This window comes from Pan troglodytes, chromosome 12 (genome assembly GCF_028858775.2).
Source record: "Pan troglodytes isolate AG18354 chromosome 12, NHGRI_mPanTro3-v2.0_pri, whole genome shotgun sequence".
Taxonomy (NCBI): domain Eukaryota; kingdom Metazoa; phylum Chordata; class Mammalia; order Primates; family Hominidae; genus Pan; species Pan troglodytes.
The window spans coordinates 115414556-115442457 of NC_072410.2; the positions used below are offsets into that span (position 1 = coordinate 115414556).

The window sequence follows — 27902 nt, forward strand, 5'->3', positions numbered from 1 at the left end:
CTGCACTTGGCTTGGAGCAATGAACACCTAAGATTCCGGATACATTTCTTTAAAAAGGATACATTGCTTGTATGGCTCAAACAGAACTCCTCATAACAAACAATCTTTCAGTTTCATGAGTAGGGTTGTGGTCCTCAATTTTGACAAGAATGGCAGCCTCACTACTTATTTATTAAAGAAAATGGCTCCAAAATGGCAACTACACATCTCTTGGGCTCCAGAGTCCAGGATGTTATGTAGCTGGTGAACTTCTCAGGCGGATAAACTTATAAGGCTTGAAAAATCTGTTGACTGGTTCCCTTGCAAATTCCAAGAAGTAGATGTATACAGTGATGGGTATTTATCTTTAGGGAAAAAATAAAGTTTGAAAATAAGAAAAAACAATATTTGAATAAATAATTTCTCATCACACAAATTTTTTTAAAATATCTGTCTTTTCTCCTCACCAAAGATGATGGTTATGGGTGTTTTAGCCTGGAGAAAAACAAAAAAATCTTTGTCCAAATACATATAAACCTATAAAAGTACGTTTAAATTTCTCTACATATTAAGGATTTTACCTAGTTCTCCAATTAACAATTGGATGATTTTATACATTTTTCAATTCAATCTATTTGTCAGATGTGCTGTATTCTTAACAGGAATGGTCAGTAATTCTCCACCAAGGAGGAAGTCCGATGTGGGGAGGGGTGTGGAGCTGCCATGAGAGAGCAGGTGTTTCTCTGCCCCTCCCCTTAGATGGTGAGGGAGGAGAACCACTGATACAGGAGAAGTCCTGGGGTGCTGTGATCATTGTTATTCTCTAAGGCAGACATTTCATTCAGAGATGAGACTTCAAGGGTGAATTTCCAACACTTGGAACAAATACTTCATGAATTTACCAAAAGCCTGATTACCTCAGATGTAAGTTGAGATGATTTAACACACAGTATTTCAAGAAGTTTATTTTTAGGAAGATAATGGAAAACAAAGTTTATCCAAGCACTATGAGACAATAACTTAGATGAGACATAGAAACGCATTCCAATAGAGCAAATTTAAATAGAAAGGAAGGCTAGTGCCTAGCTGGTAGTTTTATGCCTCATTCTGTGAAAGCAGAGATACAAGTCAGGTTACATGGGAGCCATGGAAAGCTTTCTTTGCTGCGCACCCCTGCCCTTACCTGTGAGCACACGGTATGTGTGTGAGTGCTCTGTCCCAGGCCTGATTCTTACCCTTTGGGGCTCGTGATGCAGCCAGCTCTCCGTGAAGTCCATCTCACATCTCAGTACCCAAGATCAGGCCTCTTTAGAAAATAAAATTTATGTAGGAAATAAACTGTGCTTTTACGTTGTTACAAAACAATAGAAGCGGGACCTTCACCTGCCTTCCCTGTTCTCAGCAGTTTGAGATGACATGTGGGTGCTCACTGTCACCTCTTAGAATCACATGTTACGCCTTTTCCAGGATAGTCCCCAGTGAAAACCTCCCAGACTGTGGAGGGAGCATTTGAGAGCACCACGAGGGCGATGAGACTCAGGTAACGGCAGGGACTAAGGTGAAGTCTCCTAGGGAGGAGACCCAGCAGGGGTGCCTGATCCAGACCGGGGGATCTGGAGTACAGGCTTTTGTCATGAAGAAAGCAATTTTAATCAGGAAACAGCTAGTTTGGTGAGAGTGAATTGGGGAGGCAGAGAGTTCTGGGCAGATAGAACTGTAGGTGATAGATTCGGAAGCCAGAGACCCTGGAACATTCTAGGAGCTTGAAAAAATTTCTGTGTGGGTCCAGTTAGAGTAAGGGGTGGTCGCGAGGTGGGACCCAGCATGCTTAGGCGGGGAGATGCTGTTAATGGAAGGCTCTATTAATGACGGGTGGGGCCAGAGGATTATGAAGGAGTCAATACTAACTTCTAAGGACCTTGCAATACCCATGCAAATTTGCATTTTATTCCTGGGGGGAATCCTGTAGAGAAAAGAAAGATCGGCCTGGCACGGTGGCTCACGTCTGTAATCCCAACACTTTGGGAGGCTGAGGGGGGCGGATCAGGAAGTTAGGAGATCGAAGCCATCCTGGCTGACACAGTGAAACTCCGTCTCCACTAAAAAAAAAATACAAAAAATTAGCCGGGCGTGGTGGCGGGCGCCTGTAGTCCCAGCTACTCGGGAGGCGAAAGCAGGAGAATGGCGAGAATCTGGGAGGCGGAGCTTGCAGTGAGCCGAGATCGCGTCACTGCACACCAGCCTGGGGGACAGAACGAGACCCTGTCTCAGTAAATAAATAAATAAATAAATAAATAAATAAATAAATAAATAGATAGATAGATAGATAAAAGAGGAAAGATCCAGGAGAGAAAAAATGGAATCCTGTCCGATGAAGGGTACCTTTGCCTCAACAGTGAGCCCTGGGCAGGTAGTTTGTCCCATGACTTCTCTTTAGAGGCCCGGATGCTGTTTTATGCTGGGCAGACAAATAGGTTTAATGGAGGGATTTTAATTAATAAACCTAATAAATGAAAAGACAACATTAAAAAGAAGAAAAATGCTTGGTGGTTTCTGATTTAGGTCTAGAGAGGACATTAATACATCACTACAATTTTTTTTTTCTTTTTAGCCTTATACATATTTTTCCTTATAAAATCTAACTATGTGTCTAAAGTTAGCAGGGAATTATAGAAAGAGAAAAAAAGTTATTCTTCATTCTCTCAGTCTAATTCAACAAATGATTAGGAGTTAATGAATTTTCTTCAAACATTTTCCCCTTAGGAGTGAGTGTCTTACCACATTTGTACTCATATTATATACACAGTTTAAACCCAGTTTTTCATATAACATTATGTCATAGACATTTTTCTTATTGTTGGAGTCCATAGCCATCATTTTAAGTAAAAAGATAATAATTCATCAAGAAAATACACTATATCATATCTATTCTCCTATTCTTAAGTTATGATCACCTTTTTGCTGCATAAAGGATCTATTTTTGTGGGTCTTCCCAAGAGTTTTGAATTATGCCTTTGGGAATTGATTCCAAGACCTGTAATTTCCATTGAATGTGTATCAGTGTACTTATATGTCTTTTTCTTCATATTACCAAAATGTTTTCCAAATGGATTATACCAATCTACACTCAGACTATCTGCTCCAGAGAAAAATAGCCTTCTGGGGAACTTGTGGGGACTTCTCATCCACACTCCATGCTCTACGTTGTATCATCCTTCTTGGCTGTGAAGAGAAGTCTGAGCAAGGCAAATGCTATGGAAGCCCACCAGATGGACACATATATGAATAGAGTTTGCTTCTGGCCACATTTTCACCTTTAGGAATTGTCAGGATGCAGTTCTCTATGGTGTCTCTGCCTCTCAGACTACATTTATCTAGCAGCATTAGAAGCTAGTGTCTCCCTTAAGGGCAAAGGGCAGACTTGTTTTGTGATCAAGATAATAAGGATAGTGTCTCCTTCAGAAACAAAGTTTGGGCAGGTTTGCTAGCAGCCCCATTAAGGTTAGGGGTTTGGCACCCCATGTTCCTCAGCTGTGATGCAGACCCCATTGTACATGGCAATCACCTGGGCCTACCTTGGGGACATATGGAACGGATGCAACAAGAAGCTCATGCTGCCTGTTGTGCTGTGACTAATAGGCTGTCTAGATCCATTCCCCACCCGTGGAATCTACAGAAGCATGGCTAGCCAGCCCAGAAGCTGCAGTGGCTGCTGCTCCTAAGGGATTCCTTAACCATGAGATGACAGGTTGTGGAAGTATGGACCGACAATGTCTGGGCAGAAGAGGCTGCAACCAAGGGCAGAAATGTGCCTGGCTTCTGGTACAAACTACAGCACCTATTATTTATTGTGTTAATTTTCTGAGGGCCTATGTAGCAACTACTATTGTTTTCTTGTAGAAGACCTGAGATCCAGGAGTCAGATACACTCAGATGCAACTGCCGGTTTCAGTGCTTACTCCTTCCATGACCCTGAGCATGGTACTCTCTATGCCTCAGTTCCCATGTATGAAACAGAAATTGTAAGAGAATCTCACAAATTTGTTTAATGAGATGATATAGTGAAGTGCATGGCATTGTGAACTGGCTCATAGCATATACTGAAAATATGTTACCTAGTACTTCTTTGCTGCTTGATTATAAGATTTGAACAGCTTTTCATTCTCCAAAGACCAGATAATTTGGTATACAGAAAAATCTTAATTGGTAATCAAACCCAGCCTTATAATTTTACTGATTGAAAAAAGGAACGCAGTGACTTGCCTTCTGCTAAAATGGACACCAAGTTAGTACTGGGCAGTATTAGCATACATACCTCCTCAGTATCAGCTCAACTCCCTCTCTACTGAAACTTCAATTCACCATGTAGTAATCGAGACAGAGTGAAGTGTTCTATAGATAGGAAGTAAAGAGAGACAAGATGGAATTAAGTTTAAAAACACATAGAGAAGCTAAGGATTGCCACAGGACCACTCTTAAAACTAGACAGACAGAGGCTGGGTGCGGTGGCTCACACCTGTAATCCTAGCACTTTGGGAAGCAAAGGCGGGCAGATCACTTGAGGTCAGGGGCTCGAGACCAGCCTTGCCAACATGGAGAAGCCCCTTCTCTACTAAAAATAAAAAAAATAGCCAGGTGTGGTGGCATGCACCTGTAGTCCCCACTACTTGGGAGGCTGAGGAAGGAGAATCACTTGAACCTAGGGGGCAGAGGTTGCAGTGAGCTGAGATCGAGCCACCGCACTCCAGCCTGGGTGACAGACAGACGGAGACTCTGTCTTAAAAAAAATAAAAATAGATAGGAAGCAATTTGAAGTATTATTGAGATAATATTTCTGATAGAGAAAAGGCTTCAAATTATATGGACTAAGAGTAAAATAGCTTATTTAGAAAGGTGGTTCTCAGCTTCTCATTCTGAGACAATTCACTTTTGCTATTACAGGTAAAACTAAATTTGAATGTTGCCTACTAAAATCACATAACATGAAAAGTTGCAATAGGATAGAAGACATACACAAAAGCAGAAACATGTTATTAAAAGAAGATATGCAAACTCAAAAGTAAAATAGCATAAATTCATAAATGTTGAGTAGAACACATCTCAAAACTGTCTCTACCCACAGTTGCATTGTTGTACAAGTCATAAATTATTTCCTAAGCTAATGATTAGGAAAGCCTTATGCAAGCTATAAATCCATCAAAACATGTAAATTAATATAATAATGTAAAGTAATATGATTAATATTATAAATAATACTGCATAAGCATTTTCTTAGGCTAGAATATGCTCTGGTAATAACACCTATGTCTTAGAAGGTTGATGCAATAATGGTTTGCGTTTCTTAGTCATGAAAATTCCACTGCAGTTCTTGGCAATTTTTCAGGGTAGCCCTCCACATAGTAATTCAATGATTCTTATCACTCTGATCTAGTGCATCTACCACTTCAATGTGAGACATCTTTGATCACCATGACAGGGGAAGACAGCTTGAAGTTTGCAGCCGATCTTGTATATGTTGGCCCCAAATAAGCATACTTTGCTTACATCCACAGCCTAGGGCAACAGTTAACTAGTCAAGAAGAGTGGGAAATAGGACAGACAAACTGAGTGCTTGGGGGATCCCCATTCTCATGAATAAAATTGTTAAATTATTGTCTGTGGATGATTTTTTTTTTCTAAGAAAGCACCTAACTGCGCAATGAATTTGGAAAGAGATTCGTGCAAACATTCCTTAAAATTCAGATGAAAAGTGGTGCTTGGTGTGATAAAGGCTTAATTACCAACAAAATTCAAATCTCCAAAACACGTCATTTCATAGAATTAATAAGCAAGGTTTTTACTCTGTTGTGAAAGTTAGTGTGGTTTTAAAAATGAGGGCTTATAAACTGGTTAAATAAAACATAAAACATTCTTCTATCAAAACACTATACAAACTCTAAGAATAATGCAATAGAGCTGTATGGGCTGATATGGTAAAAGCAATGCGCAGCAAAATATGGGAAGAGTGTGATTCCATTTCTGTGCATGCATTCCTGTGTACACACATGCATGCTTGGTCTTCATTTTCCAGGATCTCTTGCAGTTAGGTGTGCCCATGTAACAGAGTTCTAGCCCATAAACTATGAGCAAAACAGCTGTATACTGTTTTACAGGTTCCAGCTTGGCCCGTAAGCTCTGCTCTAGCCATCTTCCACGAGTTTCTCTTCTACCTGGGCTTCTACTCAATATGAAAAAAGCTGGGCCAGGCACAGTGGCTCATGCCTGGAATCCCAGCACTTTGGGAGGCCAAGGAGGATCACAAGTTCAGGAGATCGAGACCATCCTGGCTAACACGGTGAAACCCCATCTCTACTAAAAATACAAAAATTAGCTGGACATGGTGGTATGTGCCTGTGGTCCCAGAGGCTGAGGCAGAAGAATCGCTTGAACCCGCGAGGCGAAGGTTGCAGTGAGCAGAGATTGCACCACTGCACTCCAGCCTGGGCAACAGAGCGAGACTCCATCTCAAGAAAAAAAAAAATAGGAAGAAAAGAAAAGAAAAGAAAAAAACTGCACCTTGCATCCCTGCTTGGAAGAGGGATGCCCACCAACAGGAACACCTCTTTTATACTTTATGTGAGTAAGAAATTAAGCTCTAGTACCCTTCAGCCTTTATGCATATTAAAGTTTCCCTGTTCTACAGCTATCTTACTTGGACTAAAAGAAATTAAAGTCTGTAGTTGCTCCATGAGGGAGTGAGATGGAGGATAGTGGTGGCACTAAGTGCCCTTTAATTGTTGAATTAAGATCTTCAAAAATCAAAGATTAAAAAGGAAATAAAACAAAACACTGATCATATTATACACTTGCTTTTTTGCACTTATCTCTTTCTGCTAAATATTTAATATTGAAGAGAAAACAAAAGAAATCATTTAGTTGACACGCACATGTGTCAATTATATAACCAATATTTTAACTTAAGCACTTGGAGCCTCAGCTTCACCACTTGAAGGCAAGGTCTTTTAGCTTGTGACAACTACAGTATTTTTCATAAAATGTCTTTAATTACAGGTTTCACATAGGCATGTGGGGGAATGATCATCAAACTCACAGTCAAACACAGGCATCTTGAGAAAGGAAAAGTTCAGTGCTGATAAACAATATTACTTGAAACAAGGAGAGGTGAAAATGTTAGCTTCCTTTAACTTAGAGACATAGGGCAATTAAAAAATACCATTTTGGGATTTTGAAAGAGTGTGTTTGTGTGTGTTTTTGTGTGTGTGTGAAATACACATAAAACAGAGACTCTAATGATTACAAAAAAAAAGAAAACTAGAGTATATAAAAACAAACAATGAATGTGAAATGTTTCTTAAAATGCTAATTAAAAAGAAGGAAAAGCAGCTGCCTGACCACAGCATAATGGTGTACACACACACACACACACACACACACACACACAACTTGTAAAATTCCATACTTTCATTCTCTCTGGTGAAATTATATCTGATTTAGAACTCCAAAATTATTCTTATTGTAACAATCTCCTTTGTTTATCATTGCCTATTGTCACTTTCAACAAACCAATAAATCCCACTGATGCTGCTGAACCACGACAAGCTGTGTTGAAAGTTTGGCACGAGGAAGTGTCACATTACCTACGCTCCAGTCTGTTGTCAGCTCCTCTCCTCATCAATGGTTGCACAAATAATCCTTTATCCAAAAAAGCTTCTATTTCTGGGATAAACCATGAAAGGAGTGCTATGATACATGTATCCCTAGTGCCAATTCTCTTTTGAATATTCTAGATTCCCTCAGCATGTATTCTCAACCATAGTTCTCCTTCAATATTCTTACCTTTAAAAATTTTCACCCTCTTCCCATCTCCTCCTGTTTTTTGACAAGGTGGGTATATGATAGAGCTTTGTATTAGTCTGTTTTCATGCTGCTAATAAAGACATACCCTAGACTAGGTAATTTATAAAGGAAAGAGTTTTTGGTTTTTTGTTTGTTTGTTTTGTTTTGTTTGAGACAGAGTCTTGCTCTGTCGCCCAGGCTGGAGTACAGTGGCACAATCTCAGCTCACTGCAAGCTCCGTATAAAGGAAAGAGTTTTAATTGCCTCACAGTTCCACATGGCTGGGGAGGCCTCACAATCATGGCAGAAGAGCAAGGTACGTCCTACATGGTGGTAGGCAAGAAGCTTGGGTAGGGGAATTCCCATTTATAAAACCATCAGATCTTGTGAGACTTAATCACTACCATGAGAACAGTATGGGGGAAATTGCCCCATGATTCAATTATCTCCACCTAGCACCACCCTTCCTACATGAGGATTATTACAATTCAAGGTGAGATTTGGGTGGGGACACAGCCAAACCATATCAAGCTTAGAGAATCAGACACTTGGCAAAGAATCTTTATAACCCTAGTAAGACCTACCATGCATTGAAAGCCAACTGTTGAAACAATGAGTAAAGTCCATTGCTTATATTACCTCTGCTCCTTATGTACTAGTGTATGAAATGGGTATCTCTACCTGTTTCTCAGGTAAGGGAGGAAGTTGGGGCTAAGATGGGTCAAATAGGTTGCACCTGGTTTTACACCTAATCAAGATCAGAGCTGGGAGGTAAACCCAGGTCTACTTTAAATACCATTTTCATTCCAGGAGGAAAGATATCCATTCACTTATTTATTTAATCATTCAGAGAGTATTTGGGATCCTACACTGAAGGGTGTTTTGTGATAAATTCAAAGTCAGAATTTCTTTCCAACACTCATTCTGCAGTTAAGATGGGACACAATGATCGAAAACAGGAGAACATGTTATATTTTCCCACGCTTCAGCCCTAGGCACAAAGGTCTTCTTATAGACAGAGCTCCACTGGCTCAAATGACCCATGAACACAGGAAAAGGTATACAGTGCAGTGAGCTAATCCAAGACTGATCTTATATATCCATCCTATGTCTGAACCACTTAATTTTTTTACTCAAATAAATCAACAGAGTGCAGAGTCAGCCTTCTGTGGGCATCTCTAGAGTAATTAGAATAGGTTCTAAAGGCTCTCTTTGTCTAACTTGGTGTGGAGGCATTGCTGACACTTTACCGTGTGATAACGGGCAAGTGACAGCCACACACTCATCAGTTCACACATCCCTCACCTGGTATTTCTAAAGCCGTTGTACTTTTTTCTCCTATTTTTTAAAGAAATATTTCATCATAAGAAATTTGGCGTGTTCAGCTTTTAAAATTTTTTTCTTATGCATTTGTCCAGAATGAAATCCCTTGACACTATCACATTTGTCCCAGACACAGCTTTTGGACAAAATAGCCTTTACAGATCATTCAGAGGAATATTCATTGAGCAGTAAGTGAATTACAGTCAGTCGAAGCTTGCATAAATTACAGCTTCTGAGTGAAGGAAATAAGAAGAAATACATGATGAAAGCTGAGGCACATCAAGAAGCCCATCACCTAAGATTATTGTATCTCATGACATATTCCCCTAAACATGCTTCTCTTGGCTTCCCCTGTGCCATAACATGTATTCTATGAGAAAATTATAATAATTCTTGATTCCTCATGCTCACCTCCACATTTCACTGGTCAAATAATGTTGAACATTTTAATTCCCAAAATTGCCTTCAATACATCCTTTCAATGCACTATCTCTCAACAGGGCAATTGAATTTTATTCTCCACCTACCCCAACATATGCACACACATTTGTCTCTATTGTCTTTGTGGTCAGCCCTTCACCGTTGTATTGGCAGAAGAATCTTCTACGTGACAAACTAATTGAATCACTGCCTTGGTCAAAGTCCTTTAGTAATTCCAAATTGATCAAAGCATAAAATCCCCAAAAGTGAAAAAATGTCCCCACATTCTGTTCAAATTGTCCTTCTATCCTTATTCCCAGAACGTTAATGTTTTAAAGAAACCAAGCTGCTCGCTCTTTCTAAAGCACATCCTGTCCTTTCACTCGGCTTAACCTAAATGGACCAAACAGAATGCTCTTCTTTCTCTTCCCCACCTGCCTGAATCTGGAACTTTTTTCTGTTTTCTCAGGTTGAGTTAGTTCTGCCCACCTTTGAGTATCAACACTTGACATATGCCAACCACGAATGGTCCTGACACCCTGATGGGAATGACTCTCCTGTTTGCTTCACTCACAAAAAATGAGCTCTTCCATTTAAAGGGCCATTTCACTTTCAGTTGTTATTGAAATATTTCATTAAAAATATTTTGAATGAATGGATGGATGAATCTTGAAAAAGTTTGATTAAAATATGGTGCCAGCAGTCAGTAGCAGTTATGTTAGTTGGGGAGTGAGTCAGAGTATTGAAGGTCTCTTCCACACAGTCCCTACATAGTGGTCTTCCTGGCCTTGACCAAGCCTCCCATCATCAAGGGGAAATTCTGCCATTTCTTCATCATCATTTTCTTATCTGTAGGCCCTAGTGTCTAATGACATCGGATGAACCAGATGCTTAGTTTCTCCAGTAATGTTTTTGTCCTTTCTTGAACAAAAAGTTGTATAATGTTACTTAATCATATATGATTTTTTAAAAAATTGTATAATATTACTTAATCATATATGATTTTTTAAAAAATCATATAGTGTTACTTAATATACATTCTTTGTGATGGGACAAAAATGGCAACTTTATTAGAGGAAGAGTTAATGTAAAAACCAACAATCTATTCTAGTTGCAATCCTCATTCAAAAATTCAAATCAGCTGATAAAATTGACATAAATTTTCAGATGTAAAACAAAGACATCTTCATCCTCTTAGTCTCGAGATAGATATCACTCGCCTGGAAAATTTTCTCTGACTCCTAGATTTGGGAGAAACTCACTGCTATGAATTGTCCCAGCACCCTGTGCTTACCATGCGACTCATAATAGTGGTAGCTATTTATTTCTTGTCATCCTTCCATACCTATCTAGGAACTCCTTGGGAGAGGGACAGGATCTTCCTAACCACTGTATTCCTCATGCCTAGTACAGTGATGGCACCCAGCAGAATTTCAGTAATAGGATTTAATGAAAGAACAAATGAATAGAGTTTGCTGGTAGAAAACAAGGCTAATTTTCAAACTTTCCCTACTGACATGAAGAAGAAGGTATTTTCTTTAGCACCAACATGGTTTTTTTTAGCACTCCCCAGCACTAAAGTGGAAATATGACAATGTACAGTTCACAGGAAGTAGATATTTCACACTATGATTAGTCTTTTTGGGTTGTTGACTGAACCAATCTTAGGACTTTAAAAGTCATAGGAATGCTGTAACCCTATAACCATGAGTTCATGGCTGGCTGATTAGGCTCCTGAGACTAGAGCAACAGACACACAATCAAACCTCCTACTCTTGCTGCCTAAATTTTATTTATTATTTTTATTTATTTATTTATTTATTTATTATTTTTTGAAACAAGGTCTCGCTCTGTCGCCCAGGCTGGAGTGCAATGGTGTGATCTCGGCTCTCTGCAACCTCTGCCTCCTGAGTTCAAACAAGTCTCCTCTTTTAGCCTCCTGAGTAGCTGGGATTAAAGGTGGCTGCCACCACGCCTGGCTAATTTTTGTATTTTTAGCAGACACGGGGTTTCACCATGTTGGCCAGGCTGGTATTGAACTCCTGACTTCAGGTGATCCACACACCTCACCCTCCCAAAGTGCTGGAATTACAGGTGTGAGAAAACATAAATGAAAATTGCAGTAAAGTAAACAAAGCAAAAGTGACAATAAGGAGTTGAAGGCAGCTGAGAGTTGAAAGTGTCCTGCAAAAGTCTCAAACTTTGACGTTTTACTCAGAGAACTCTCTAGAGCGCTGGTCTAAGGTCCAGACAGACATGGTATTATCTGACTTTCTGTTCCCAAATCCCATCTGATTACGTTGCAGCCTCCGTTCTTTATCTGCTTCCCAGCCTATATGGGTTTAGTGAATGACTGGCTCCCTGAAAACCCATCAGTCCAGATAGTGCCTTTCAGGGGAACCTCTTTCCTCCCAGGCTTGCACAGTGTATTTCAGCTGGGATGCTTCCTGATGACTCCCTCTGGCTGGTTCTGCTACCTTCGCTCACTAACCTTTAGATACTCATTCATTATTAATGCAAAAGTGAGTGGTCATTGCCAAGTTGCAGTGGAAAGTCATACTTAACTTTCAATGCCACCTTCCTCTATTCCTGAAAGAGCCCTGTATAGCCATGAGATGCTATTAGAATTTAGACAGGATGTTACAAGCTGAGAGAATAGCAAAGGAAAAGCATTTGCCTGCCTTCCAACCTCTCATAGCAATGATTAGAACACATTAAGGATTCTTTTCATTCTAGTAAGTATTTTTCTAGGTTTGCTCGAAGACCTAAATCAAGTTAGGGTAGGTTTTCGTAAGTGCCCGTGGTTTGGGCTGAAACCGAAAACTGATTCAAATGATGCAACTATTATGAAAGTTTTTCTGTAATAAAGTAATCATAAAATTGAAATTACGAAATGACTAGTGTTCACTGCCTTTCCATTTTCCAAGTAATTATCTGACGCTTCTGGGGTTTAGCAGACTTTTTTGCTAAATTTTTATTAAGATAAAAAAAGAAACATTTGTAAATAGCACCAAAGGTAGGATGTATTAAAAAGATACAGAGATGCTCAAAAGGCACTGAAATAAACTCTGTTTAATTTCTACTGGGGTCTTGCAAGCTTTTGGACACCCGAGTCAAATATTAAAACAACATTAGGGATTTTTTCTTAAGTTCAGAAACCCCCATCATCTAAGCAAAACATTTAAATTCTATTTTGGCCTTTGTTAGAGTTGGAGCATCATCAAACAGTACTTTTTCTAATCTGACACTTTAGAGATTGGCAAATAATGACCATGAGCCACATTCAGCCCACTGTCTGTTTTTCTAAATACAGTTTTATTGGAGCACAACCACACCCATTTGTTTATGTCTTATCTGTGGCTGCTTTTCACACCTCAATGGCAGAGTTGAGTAGTTGCAACAGAGACCATATGGCCTGTGGAGCTGAAAATGTTTACTATCTGGCCCTTTACAGAAGAAGTTTGACAATGCCTGCTTTAAATAAAATATGCATTCTATTAGCTGGAGCTAGGCTTTTACAGATTATCAAAATATAACTAAATCCAATCCTTAACTTTCTGAGCTGCCATTACTCCCAAATATATTCCATTTGTGGCTGATAAAAACAATGTTTTTTTATTTTCTTTACCTCTCAAAAAATGCACTGAAGAAAACCTAACATATCAGAAGACCTGTCTATGGAAAAATAGGGGGAAAAGTCTCCTAAGAACAACCTCAGAGGGTTTTTAGAAGAGCAAACATTGCCCAATTTGTTCCCAACCAGTCCCACTTCTGTTGGTAAAATAAGCTCATAGCTTCAGTCATTACTCTTTGGGCCAGCAAGATCAAAGATGTGTTTATGTGAATGTGTCAGGGAAGGAGACACAAAGCAGAGGTTCTCCACCATGGCTGCATATTGGAAGCACCTGTGAGATGAAGACAGTTCGAAAGCCAAGTCCCTCCCCAGACCAATTAAATCAGAGTATGTGGAAATGTGGCCAGGGCAGCAGAATGTTTTCAAATTCCCCAGGTGGTTCTCCGTTGCAAATAGAACTGAGAGTCGCTGGGTTCCAGTAAGGAAGGGTGCTATATGGAACAAGGACGTCACTTAAATTTGGGGGTTTTCCTTTCCGCCTGTAAAATGAGAGGGTTGAAATGAAGTTCTCTGAGGTCATTCCCGTCTGTGATTATAAGTGCAGTTCAATTGAATTAAGTTAATTTCCCCAAAAGAGGAAGCATGGAGCATTTTGACACCTTCTGTTATGAAGAAATATGTGGAATGGAAAGTGTTGAGAGCACGAATGGGTTCACTGCCGTGGGAACATGGGAAAGAAGGCTTGACGGTATTTCTGCTACTACTCTGTGGTTCAATACTTCAGAAAGAAGAGAAGCCGGAACTTCTCTGGGACCTGTGTCAGACGCATGCTGTTACTCCTGCTGGCCTTTGCAGGCACCTCCAGTTCTGGTGGTTCACTTTTAGTTAACAGACAATAACCGAACACATGGTCTGAAGCTCATACTGTGCAGAGAGAGGGTGAAGCTTCTCAAGGGTGAATATTTTCTCTAGAGGAAAACAATGGTGGGATAGATTCTGGTTCTGCTGCTTACCAGCTGTGAAAGATGGGATTTATTCATTCTCTCTAGACATCAGTTTTCTCATCTGCACAATAAGAGTAATAATCATCTCTCTATTCTGGGATCCTACAGAGGATTAAATAAAATAATGCATCAGAAGGCTGGGCAAAGTGTCCACCACAATGTAGGCTAAACAAAGGGTATATCATCATTACAATCATTTTCATTATTATTACTGTAATCATCATGATGTATTGGCAACACACAAGTGAATCAAAGGTAATGGCTACCAGTGATTTTCAATTTGTGGTTACAAATGACACCTAACAGGGCTGACTTTGTTAATATTTGAGGGGCTTTATAATAGTAAGATGGGAAGGTGTCTTTCTGTATAAAATACTTCAGACATTACGAGGGAGCCAGGCATGGTGGCTCCTGCCTGTAATCCCAGCACTTTGGGAGGCCAAGGCAGGTGGATCACTTGTGGTCAGGAGTTTGAGACCAGCCTGGCCAACATGGTGAAACCCCATCTCCAAAAACACAAAAATTAGCCAGGCGTGCTGGTGCGTGCCTGTAGTCCAAGCTACTGGGGAGGCTGAGGCAGAAGAATCATTTGAACCCAGGAGGCGGAGGTTGCAGTGAGCTGACATCATGCCACTGCACTCTGGCCTGGGTAAAGGAGTAAACTCCATCTCAAAACAAAACAACAACAACAGCAACAACAAGGCTAGCAAAGGGCAGCATGTATGACATGCAGGATGCACACTAACTCCCATTCCCTCCCCCACTGCAGAATGTACAGCATCGCATGTGCAGATGGTTATTACACAAGTATGTGTCCATAAGCAATCTAGGGTGTATTTTGAATGCTTTTTAAGCTTCCTATGAATAGTAGCATATTAAATGGATACTGGTGAAACCTGGATTTTTGCTCAACATTATGTTTTTGAGATTTATCCATATCAACACACGCCATGCAAGCCCGCAGGTTCTAACTGCTATATTCTATGTCACTTTATGATTTTGCCATGATTTATTTATCCTTTCTTATGTGGCTGAATATTTGAATCATTTCCATTATTCTGTATTACAAAAAAAGAAATGTTGCAATGTCCATTTTACATGTTTCCTTGTGTACAAGTGTGGGAGTCTCTTAGGGTGTTTACTGAGGAGCTTTATCACACAGAATACGCCCATCTTTAAATTCTCAGTCTCCTTTCCGGGCTCATTGTTATCTCCTGGATTTTGTAAGTATCGGTGTGCCCCACAGCTCAGTTCTTGCATCTCTTCTCTTCTCCACCTGCATTTAGGTAATACCACCCAGTTCCATGTCTTTAAATACCACCCAGGATTAGTATCTCCAGTCTGGACATACTTCCTGAAGTCTGGGTTCATACATCAACTTGCTTACTTAGTATCTTTGTAGATATCTAAAGGGACATATGATGGACATTGTAAATGCTCACCAATGGGGTTTCTCTTCCAGGCACACAGACTGCATTTCTCATCGCACTTTCACCAACATGGGAGAATGTGACTACTTCTTGTTGAAAAAAAATAAGAATGTACCACTTGTCTTTGGTTCCCTGGGAAATTGAGTCACAGATTTGGTATGGGAGGTTATTGGGCCAGCCCTTCAGGAATTTCCCTGTATGGGAGTTAGAGGTGGAGATCTGGGCAGAGGGAAGACTTGAACTGAACTGTGATTCATTTCCAGCAGAGCCTTAGCTGATCCCACAGGGCCCTGGAGGTGAAATCGCATCTCAGAATTGTTCCAGATGGAGGCATGAGCTGTGTCTTTGTCCTCCCATGTCAGCCATCATTAGAAGTGGGCTGCTTCTAGGAAGAGGACATTTCCTTGTGCTAGATGGCTTTCTTTATCTGAGAAATTTATGGGGAGGGATGTCCCGGGGAGCCACCCGACCCTTCAACAACAGGGATAATAAATACCTCAGACCTCAGGGGGAGTTATGAGCAACACACCCCCACATCCACCGCACACTCCTAAGCTGAGGTGGTAAAAAAGAGCCTGCTCAGTTTTCAATCTTGTGCTTCGTTCAGCAATGAGTGTGAAGACCATGAACGGTCCCCATCTCAAATCCTTCAAGAGCTTAAGTCATCTGAACCTGCATCACTTCTCCAACCTCACCTTGAACCATTCATACTTATCGTTCTCCAGTATAGAATGACCCCCTACTCCGCTCAGCTATTCACTAATTCCCTCACTTCTTTCAAGGCACTGCTCAGATGTCATCTCATTGTTATGAGCCCTTCTCTGATCACCATCTATTTCAAAAAATATATGTGAATAAATTTTTTAAATTATTTTCCAGAGCATTCATGTCATCATAAGACACATTACAAATTTATTTTTAAACAAATAAAAGACTAGCCCCATCTAAGCATAACTGTCTGCACTTCTCACCTGCTGCAAATGGAATAGCCACTGCATTCAATAAATGTTTGTTGAATAAATGAATTGAATATAGTAGGCATTAGTGTTAATGGTTTGGGGATTCTTTTGAATTTTCTATTAAAATATGTTATTTGCATATAATAGCAACTTTATCTATTACTTAAATGTTTAAAGATTTCATTTCTTTCTTTTTTTTTCTTTTCATATTGCAATGGCTAGGACCATTCTTGAGGATTGTTTTTACCACAAAAAAAGAGATAAATTTTATCAAGTTATTTTTCTGCATGAATGGAAATGGTGATGCAACTAATAATTAATGGAATTTCCGATGTTTAACCATACTTAGGTCTCTGTGATAACCTTCCTAATCTTTGAAATCTATGTCAAAATGCAGAGCTCAAGAGATATAGACCACAGATTCTGATGGCAATAAGACCTTCTGATCACAGAAAGAGCTGTTTTTCTATGAGAGACTATTCCATGGACAGAGGTGATGCTTTTGAAGCATAACCAGGCAAAGTCAATGCCTTCAGGAGCCAGACAGATGCTGTGAATCAGGGAAACAGATTGAGGGTGGAGATGGGCACACAGGAGATGCAAAATACCATGGTGAAATAACACGGTGCTCCAAAGAGAAGACGTTTGGAATGCCTGCGGGGATGGACAGCCAGGCCATATGAAAGAGGACTTCACAGATGGAGAGGGTTTCCACAGGCAGTGACGCTCATGGTACAAAGCAGAAGATTCTCCCAAAATAAAGACCAGGGTGAACAAAAGCACTCAACTGGGAATAAACTGTGATGAACAAGTTGAAGCTGGATTATTCCAAAAATCATCTGGCTGTGGCCAGGATCAGGACTCCACCACCACCCCCGGCCCCCGCCCCCACCCAGTGTGTCCAGGTTCTGTGGTCACCGTCATAGAGCCAAGGGCATTTCTCTAGTGCATACAGAAGCCTGGTTCCAGCACCCTGCGTCAGGACCACATTCCTGGGCGGAGACTCGGGCAGACCTGTGGGCTGGGACTCAGGAGTGGTGGGCCCTGGGGGCCTGGAGAAACACCAAAGCGAGCTGAGTGCGCGCGCGGAGTGCACACCTGCGGTGACGCCCGGCCGGCCTGGCCTCACCTGCCCGGAAGGCGCTGCGGGCGGAGAGGGCGCATCTGCGCGGCCCCACGGAGCCCGGCTCTGCGCGCCGCTGATTAGCATGCAGGGCCCCCGTGGCCAGGCGCGCAGCTGGACGGCAGCTTCCCCCCGGCCTTTGAAAAAGCCTCTCTCACAGCTGGAGAGAAAAGAGCCCCCGCGCCACTGGCCGGCCATTGTGAGCGGCAAAGAGCCCTTCTTTGGGCGGAAGCAGAAGTTGGCCCAGCTGTCGAGCATTTGAAATGTAAAAGGCCGAGGCGCGCGGGAGGGGAGGCGACAGAGGCCGCGGCAGAGGAAATGCAAGCTGCCCCGGGGGTGAGGAAACCGTGGGCTGAGAAGTTCACTTTGAGCAATCAATAAGGCTTTCAGAGACCAGGACAGAAAAAAACAGTTCCGGAGAGAGGGCAGCGAGAGCGGCCAGCCCCAGCCGCGCTCCTGCAGCCGGGCTGCGCCTGCCACTCGCAGGCCTGCAGCCCATCCCAGGACGCAAGGAGCGGCTGGGCTAGCCCAGAAGTCTAGGGCTGACCGGGGTGAACTGAGAGATGGACTCATTGCGAGTGCCTGGCTGTTCCATATACCCCACTCCACCTCTTGCCCACAGTGACCTCCTCCCTAGGGCGCGTGAAGCCCTTGCACCCCGCGCTTAGTCTCCAGCCCACGCTGCTCTGTGACACGGCTGGGGTCTCCACCTCACTCTCTGTGTCAGGGTATGCACTTCCTTCTCCCTTTGGGTCCCCTTGCTCTCTGAACAGTCCTTAAAAGCAAGCTCAGTCCCCTCCTGCCGCTCTTGCTGAGTCCCAGCCTCAAGGCTCCACGTAGAGTCAGGCAACCCCTGCTGGTCTGTATTTCTGTTGACTTTTGACAAGCCTCCACCATGGCTCCTATCACTAATCAACTGTGTGTCCACCACCCAGCCTTCCTCAGACCTTGTGCCGTCTCCTAGGAATCCGCACGCCACCACCCTGACCTTAGGGAGTTGGCAGAGGAGGGCAAATGCAACTATCTGGTGACCTAATCGAGGCAGGGGCCACCCAGGGCAGTCTCCTTAGGACAGTGGAGAAAAGAGAAATGCAACTGTTTACTGCCTGGCTGCAGCACCCTGCGCCGTATCCTTTCAGGATGCCTGTTAACACCCCTGGCTTACCTGCAGTAGACAATTCACCGTATTGTTCCTTCTAGACTGCAATATGGGGCATGTCATTTTTGTGTCTGACACTCCCTTTAAACCTGCTTGGTGGGCTAGTTCTTCCTTTTGTCCCTAGATGAAATTTAAGGTAGGCTTCAATACTTTTTTGTTGTTGTTTTTTTGGACATGTAAAAAATCAGGTTACTTGATATCACAAAAACAATATAGCAGATACGTAACAGTTCATTCCCATGTATTAATCCAACCTGAAAACTTGATCGAGGCTGAGACTTCTTTCTCCAACTACACCTGAAGCCTTGGTTGGCTTCTTCAGCCCCTCTCTGCCTAGGGCTGCTAAGGTCCTCTGCTCTGCTATGACTGTAATACCTGACTCCACCAGAACTGGGATTTGGAACACTAGGGAGTTGAGAGTTCTTACTTGACAACTTCCGTGCTCAGTGGGCATCCACACACGGGGCAGCAGGTGTGTAAAGGGACTCTTCCTCTCTTGGGATGCTTTTGTGGGGTCTCCCAGTCTCCCCTTACCACGGAGGGTGAACACTCGCAGTTCCCTTGATGTGGGAATGCAGCTTTTGTGTATCAATCAGAATCCAGACTGGAAAGCAGAAACATACTGGTTATCTTAACAGAGAGAATTGAATTTAGGGAAGGGGTTAGACAGGCATAGCAAGAAATGACCTGCTCGAAGTCTGGGGGAACAAAGGAAAGAAGTTGTGTTGGGAGAATCTGGGAGCTGAGAGGAGCCTCACAGAGCCAAGCCCCACAGGAATGGAATGTGTGCTGCTGCTGGTGCTGATAGTGCTAGGATCTGGAGAAGTCAGGGAGCTGGGACTCAGCTTCTGATGTGGGAGTGCTATTGAGGAGGGAGAATGGTTATAGAAATGTTCAAAAACCCAGACACTGAACTGAAATCCGACTCAAGAAGCACTACAGGGCAAGCGGTATTGCTCGGATGCTGCTGGCATAAGCAGTGTGCAAAGAGAAGGGTGGTGTCCCCTTTCCCTCCTCCAGCCTTACCGTTTCCCTTAGTAGCACATGGGCAGAACTGATCAGGGAGCCCTGGCAAAGGGGAAAGGTGGTTTGGCCTCTCCCAGCCTTCCCACCGTCACAAGGCTAAGCAGTGAAGGTTGAGTTTGGAGCTGAGAAACTAGCTTAATAATCAGAGCACCATGCCTGGTGGTCACTTATTTCCTTCCTCAGAACCTCGGCATCTGGGTATGCTTTGATCAAGGTCTTCTTGCCCTAGTAAGGGTCTCTCTTTGACGGGAGTTACTCTAGCACACTTTTGCTCCCGTGTTCATGGCTCACGTCTGTTCCGCGGGGAAAAATCCCACGTGCTTCCTCAAAGGTCAGCCTCCTCCACTCAGCGGTCCCACGGCTGCCTCCCACTTCTCACCCTCCCAGTATTTGCGGAGGGAGCCAGACGTGACTTCACTGTGTCCACCAAAATACACCCGCAATATCTGGCTCGTGAGTGATTTCTTTAAAGTGCCTTTTCTTTGACTGGGGATGACAAGGGAGAGCATCTTCATTCTTTGTAGTTCATCAAAACTCATCGGAGGAAAATCTGGCTGCAGCTCTGGCTTCCTTCAAACCTTTCATATCATCAGATGGGTGAAGGGTGATGAGCTGTGCAACTGGTCTTCTCTTCCTCTTTCTAAATCCAGCCTCAAGATCTTGCACCTCGTTGTGGAGTAAGACATCTGTCGATTTGTTAGTTCCTCAACTGAAATTTCCATTTTATCATTTTGTTAAATTTTAATTAATAAATTCCAAGTTAGAGGAAAATATTACACGTCTTACAAAAATGCTATTTATACCTTCACTTCCTTACCATGTATGAAGCTTTATCAAGATAACAAAAAGGAAAAGACATCATCGTCTCCCATGGTGTTTTTGTGACCTAAAGGGAAAGTAGAAATACAAAGAAATCATTAGAATGCAGGATGCGCAAAGTTAGGGGGAGCTATGTGGAAGAATGCACAGATGAAGGAACTTTGGAGTCAGGTTTTAAACAAAAAATTTGCTGGCTAGAGAAAGAGCTACAGGGAGGTAGAGAAAGAGCTATGTCCGTCCCTGTCTTTCCAGGCAGGGGTGGGAGTACTTACAATGCCTTGGGGCTGTAAAATAGAAGATGTCAAAGGCAAAGAAGAAATATGACAGTGATTCCACTGCACTCGGTCATATATACCAAGCAGCTTGCTTGGGTTTTGGAGGCAATGATGAATTAAAATCAAGTCTTGATGACTCACTGGGTGTGATAATTGAGGGGCAAAAAAAGTCAAATAAATCACGAAAATATTTTATATCACAAAATTGGCTTTATAGCCTTGCCAATGGCTGGATATTAGGGAGATTGGAAGGCTGGTGATAAGAAGATGTCCCAGATGATGGGTCTGTGATGCCTGTGGGGCCTGTGGGTGGAGACATTCAGCATCAGTGCGATAAGTCCAGAAGTCCGGTGAGAGCCCAGGCTGAAAGGAGAGCTGGACACATTGCCTCACCGCTTTCAGTTTGCTTTGCTCTCCATCTCATGACACAAAGCCATGAAAAAATGGGTATTCGAATATGACTTTTGAAACCACTGATACATAAAATAGACACATCTCTTATGTGCATGCTCATTTGAAATAAAGCTGCATAGGTGATAGATAAACCTTAGAATATTTGGTCCAAGTGAATATTTAAGAGACCACTGAGGAAGACTGATTATTTCTAAAGACATTTCACCTCTCCCCACCCCAAGCAACACCTTATTTACAGCCACACAAAAATGCATTCAAAATCCAAATTTTGTTGCAACACAGTGCCATCTAGTGTTCAATCCGACTAATACCAATTCCCCAGGGATGCACTGAAGCTCATTCGGACTGACAACCTGACCCGGGTGTTAAAGGACAAGTTTTACATGAAGAGCAAAGTCTCATTGTCTAGTCTTCCTTCTAGTGGGTGGTAATGCTCTGTACGTGTTTAGACATAAAGAAGCACATGTGTTCATCAAGTTCGATTCGGAAGTCGTGCTTTTAAACTACAGCCATGCACCTTCCTCATCTGATGAAAGTCTTCCTGGCATATTTGCTTTTGAATAAGATTTTTAGTTAATTATAATATAATGATTAGAATTTGGATTATCCATTTTAATTATAGTCATTAAAATTTTATGTAAATATAATTACCCCAAATATTATGTTGGCTTGAAATTGCAAGATTGGTTTGCAGATAGTTGTATTCTCAACTGCTAGACTCAGAAGGGCAGAGGCAAGAAACGTACCTATTTGTCTTAGCGGATTTTCACATCTGGAACAGCATTGCAAAAGTGTGTAGCTTGGTGTGGGAGCCTTCCCCAGGACGAGGGTAACCTGTGTTCTTGCCCCAGTGTTGTCATTAACCTGCCGTATGACCTACAGCAAGACACTTAAGCCTGTGAGCCGTGTCTGTAACTTAGGAATAAAACAGGGTGATCTTTCTCACATGCTTACCATAAACTCGATGATATGCTTCCTTTTTTATTTTGTCAATCTTCACTACTTCACTTTGCTATACATGTTATATTCCTTGTTTTATAAATGAAGAAATTAAATTCAGAGAGGAGAAAGTGAATATGCAGGCGGTCAGCTTGTCCGTGGCAGACCTGGTGGGGTGAGCCAGGGTGACCTGTGTCCAAGGGGACCCTGTCTTTGTATGCATCGCAGATATCATATACATCGCATCATTTAAATTCGAGGTACAGTAAAGCATCATTCAGTAGAGCCTGAAAGTTTCTTCACAGAAGCAAATGTTAAGAGGATTTCATAGATCTACCCCTATCTATGTCTATTTCTGTATCTCTATCTGCCTCTATTTCTATTGATTATCATTTACCAAGCTAGGCATCTACCTATGTACGTATTATCTCTGCCCACATTCATCTATCTATTCGTCTATAAGCTATATCTGTATTATATAGCTATCGATCTGTTTATCTGCTTATCTATCCATCTATCTATCATCTACCTATCCCCAAGAAGCAATTGGTTCAAGGAAAAACATGTTATTAATAGTGATGCCAACATTAGATGATTTGGGTTTGGCAGTCTCCGCAAAGGAATGCTAATCTTAAGAACTTTATTTAAATACCCCATTTCATGTTTCAGCTCATGGCAACCTTACAGTTTAGATATTGATATTTACTACTGTCCAGATAAAAGGCTGATAATACCTGCTTTCTAACTTTCCTGTGATAGAATTCTGTCTGGAATTAAAATGAAATCAAGCTGTTATTCTTCAAGACCTCACGTTAGTAAAGGTTTTTATGAGTTTGTACTACCCAACTTTTGTGACTGTGAGGGGAGTGGATTTTCTCATGTGCTGCTGGTGTGGGTGTAAATGGGGCAGCCTGAGAGTAGAAATCTGACATTATTGTTCATGTCTGCAAATCTGCATCCCCTGTCTCAACAGTCTGACTTTTTATTCTACAATTTTTTTCTACTCATGCAAGTACAAATACTTGTATTCACTGCATTATTTATTGCAGTATTTAAAATACTAACTTTGAAGACAACGCGATTGCCCAGCCAAAGAATAATATTAAATAATGTAGAGTCCATCCATATAACACCATGCAATCTATGTAACTGTTACAAAATTATGCTATATTTGTGTGTACTGTCATATAAGGAGATCTAAGACATAATCTTCAGTGAAAAACTGCAAGTTGCAAACCTATGTATTGAAAGCATATGTGCATGTGTGTTAACCACATTTACAGAGTGGTTATTATGTTCCAGACATTGGTCATAGAAGTTTACAAATATTAACTCATTTAATTATCATAATAGCACTATGAAGAAGGAGCCATCATTAATCCTCTAGATAAGGAAACTGTGACGTGGAAATGTTAAATAACTTGCCAAATGTACCTCTCTCTCTCTCTCTTTCTCTCTCTCTCTTTGTCCCTCTCCCTGTCCCTCTTCCTACCTCTGTCTCTGCTTCCACATTCGCGTATGCAATGGTGTCTACATAGGTAGCAACCTTTTTTCTTTTCTTTTCTTTTTTGAAATGGAGTTTTGTTCTTGTTGCCCAGGCTGAAGTGCAATGGCATGATCTCGGCTCACCATAATCTCTGCCTCCCGGGTTCAAGCAATTCTCCTGCCTCAGCCTCCCAAGTAGCTGGGATTACAGGCATGCGCCACCATGCCTAGCTAATTTTTGTATTTTTAGTAGAGATGGGGTTTCTCCATGTTGGTCAGGCTGGTCTTGAACTCCCAACCTCAGGTGATCCTGCTGCCTCAGCCTCCCAAAGTGCTGGGATTACAGACGTGAGCCACCATGCCTGGCCTCGAAGGTAGCAACCTTTTAGTCAGTTAACTAGTTAACCTAGGAGAGTGAGATGAATTGAGATGGAAGGAAACATTTATTCCTCTATATATCTGGAAGTTGCTTATTTCAGATATATAAACAAATGAGTGTCATCTTCCCTCTCTGGTGTGGGATACTGGGTCTGTACTGAGCAACTTTCCCAGGTCCTTCAGCAGATCTGAGGCAGCTTGTGAAGGTGGAGGTTGTGTACCCCTCCCAAAATCTGGACTAGAAACAAAAGCAGTCGGCATTTGAAACCTTCCAGACAGCATGCCAACTTTGCCATCTGCTCGCCCAGTAGACAACGTGCGTAGGTCTTCCTTCCAATACTAGATCAGAACCCTGAGCTCTTCCAGAGCTTTCTTTCAACTACCTTCTCTGTTGTGTGTATCAAAAGCTAGACTTGGACAAGGAGATTTTAAGAAAACTAACCCCAGTCACTAGTTCTCCAATCATTCAGAGCTGTGAGAATGATTTGGTAAGTTTTTCTAAAAAATAAAATAAAATACACATTCCCATGTTCAATCTTCCATTCAAATTCAGTTAAATTAAGATAAGACTCCAGAATCAATATTTTTGGAACGTTTCCCAGGTGACACTGAAGGGCAGTCAAGTTTAAGAACCAAATGATGCTGTGAACTACATGATGTGTAGGAAGGTTCTAGTTCAAAGAAACTGGCTTTTTACAAAAGACATAAGGGGCCTATGAGGCCTATGGGGTCTATCTGAAGGAAGAGAAATAACCATGACATGGAGATACATAGAACAACTCCCAGATCCCTAACCAAATGGCCTGGCAGAAGAGCAGGATGTAGGGTCCCATCAAAGCAGGCTAGGGAGTGAAACAAAGTCGGGACAGTAGGCAACAATTCAAGCTTCACATAAAGGGTAACCATAACTGGTAAAGTGAAGGTTACTTCGGACCCAGCGCTTACCTCCAGTGAGATGAGAATCAGTGCATGGGCGTTTTGACTCACTGTAGGACGCTGTGGTTTAGGATCCCTTTGTCCAAATTTAGGAAGATGGATGTCGAACTGGGGAAAGAGATCTTTCTTTTCCTTGCTCTGATTCTTCTGGGTAAAGACCAAGACTTTGAGTATTTCTCACATCTTTTTCGTTCTGTTGCCTAGGGACAGGATCATGGCTCTTTGCAACCTTGACCTCCTGGGCTCAAGTGATCCTCTCAGCTCAGCTTGCAGAGTAGTTAGGACTAAGGCATGCACCAACACATCTGGCTAATTATTTTTCTTAATTTATTGTAGAGATGGGGGTTATTACTATGTTGCCCGGGCTGGTTTTGAATTCCTGGGCTCGAGGGATCTGCCCACCTTGGCCCCCCAAAGTGCTGGGATTATGGGTGTGAGCCACCGTGCTGGCCTCCCAGCATCTTTCCTCTCACATAGGAGCCTAAGATTAGCTGGAACAAGACTTTGTCTGTGTGAAAGAGATCCATACTGATTCTCTGGAATTCTTCTACAGTCGATTGTTGGATTTCTTGCCCTGCCAATGGCTAACATCCAACCAGGCCACTGGGTGAACCGCTCTGTGGTGGGCAGGAAGTAAGATGGGTGCAGAAATTATCAACTCTTCTTTATCTTGCCTGTCTCATGGTAGAAGTAAGGAACTGATCCCCCTATCAGTGCCCTTTCTGCATATTCAATTTGGCAGGAACTCAATTATGTTTCTTTCTGATCCCTAACCTTAGAAAGAAGTGCCAAGGAGCTAAAAAATAAAAATAAAAATAAAATCAACAACTCACCTCCAAGACAAAAGGGATTACTATGCACAGGTCCTATGTCTAAATGAGGTTGCTGAGGTGTTGCCCATATGAAAGGAAGTTTCCAACTCCACCCCTACACCATGCCTGCTCTTTCCCATCATTTCTTCTGTCCAATAAACCCTTAATTCATACCAAATCATGAATGTCATTCTTCTCATTGCTTTACTCTCCAAATCAGTTGATCACCAAGCCCCATCAACTGTTCTCCCTTCAGCTCTGCTGTAACATGCCCTTCATGTGCTCTATCTTCAAACTCAATGCCTATTTAAAGCTGTTGACAGCACGCCACAGAAGGTTCCCGTCCTTGTCCTCAGACGTAATGCATGGTTCCACCAATGCTATGGAACGTAGACATTTTTGATACAGTCTATTATAGTCTTCTTCTGTAAGAAAAGCGTAGTTATTTCATAACAGAGCTCCTTGCCTTCAAGTCTCCCTCATCCAAACTCAGTAGTGTAGCAAGCAGAATAATGTTTCTAAAATGCGAACCCTATCTTGCAAATCCCGTGTTTAAAAAGCCTTCAAGATGGCATATTTCTTCAGCAGTAGCTTTCAAACTGTGCTCTACAAGGTTGTGGCAGTTTCCTGAAACATCTGAAGAAGAGAGAAGGCACTGGGTTGAATTCTAAGACCCTGCCATAATCAGTCAGGTAGCTTTGCTGGTATCCGTTTTATGCATTTGGATTCTGGCTCAGATTTTATTTTGAAAGGGATCAACTTCTATTTTTAAACCTGGTCTGCAGAAAAAAGGCAAATTTCCTTAGTTTGGCTCACAAAATTCTACATGGGTTCCTATCTAATTGTTTACTCTCTGCCGTTTACTACTTTTGCTACCATTTCTATGTCTCTTAAAATGTAGCCACTCTTGAATTTTGTCTGTGATTTTGATCTGAAACAATCTATCACCTCTCTGCTTTTATTCACCTAATGTTAGGTATTTTTCTTTACTCTTCAAGACACATTTTAATCACTGCCTTTATGAAGCCTTCCTGCCCTCCCACCCTGCTCCCTCACACTGTCCATTGGCTCACTCAGCCCCTTTCCTGTGCTTCTTTTTATGTGTTTGTCACACTGTCCCTGGTTTTGTGGAGGCCAGTTCACCATCCTAACTTATAAATTCTCAAGAGCAAGGACCAGGGCTTGTTGTGTGTTGCATTTTGGATTACCCCAAGAAGCAGACTGTGGGATGACATTTAGGTACAGGCCATTTAACAAAGGAGCTCCTTTGAGGAACACACTTGTGAAAGTGGAGGTGGGAGAAGAAGCATAATTGGAAAGAAGAAGAAGTCAGATGTGATGGAGACCCAGGGACAGCTTCCATACCTGAGGAATTCTGGAGCTAGCTAGTGGTCGCTGGCAGTTGTCCCAAATTGAAAAGAGATGGCCAGGCATTGATAACCCTGATATTTAGAGACAAGATGGTGGCTCTGGGCAGAAAGATCATCTGTGGTGTTCTCAGCACCGGGGACAAACATTTCTTCACTGAAAGGGGATGAGGGTGACATATCAGTGTGTACCACACTCTGCCTACTGCCTATCAATTCTTAGGTTTAAGTAAATGACTGACATAAACATTAATGGAGAGAAGGCAGGGGATGGGGGGATACACACGCTGCATGCCAATAGAAATTTTGTAAACATGGCTCGTGATTAAATAGAAACACATTAAAATATTAAAAACATGATAATAAGAGACATTGCAGTGAAAGGCAGCGACAAGGTGGCTAGATGACATATGGGAGACATCAGGAATGGTTGAAAGCACATGTTCTTCCTCACCTCTTTCTGGTTCTCTGGTGCAGTGACTCTTTGTCCCTGTGAGCTGAAACATGCCCTTTGCAGAAGTCATATGAAAGGGAGGTGCTCTCCAAGGTTCAGGCTGTGGATAGGTGCCAGAATTTTACCTCGTCTCTATTCATCCAGAGGTTCTAAGTTCTGCCCATAATGATCTCATCTCTCCTTTCCTTCA

General features: G+C 42.0%; 1 long non-coding RNA gene across 2 annotated transcripts; it reads right to left on the reverse strand.

The window, feature by feature from the left end:
• On the reverse strand, positions 1–27874 carry LOC129143090 (uncharacterized). 2 transcript variants are annotated; one of them, XR_010149202.1, is made up of 7 exons: positions 27713–27874; positions 27257–27415; positions 26066–26527; positions 25089–25875; positions 20651–20719; positions 4295–4371; positions 1–344 (listed from the first exon to the last, which is right to left on the reverse strand). It is a non-coding gene; the product is annotated as an uncharacterized LOC129143090 (long non-coding RNA). The 2 variants fall into 2 exon arrangements; XR_010149203.1 differs by lacking the exons at positions 25089–25875; positions 26066–26527; positions 27257–27415 and having other exon boundaries at positions 27713–27840.
• Positions 27875–27902: the final 28 nt, after the last annotated feature.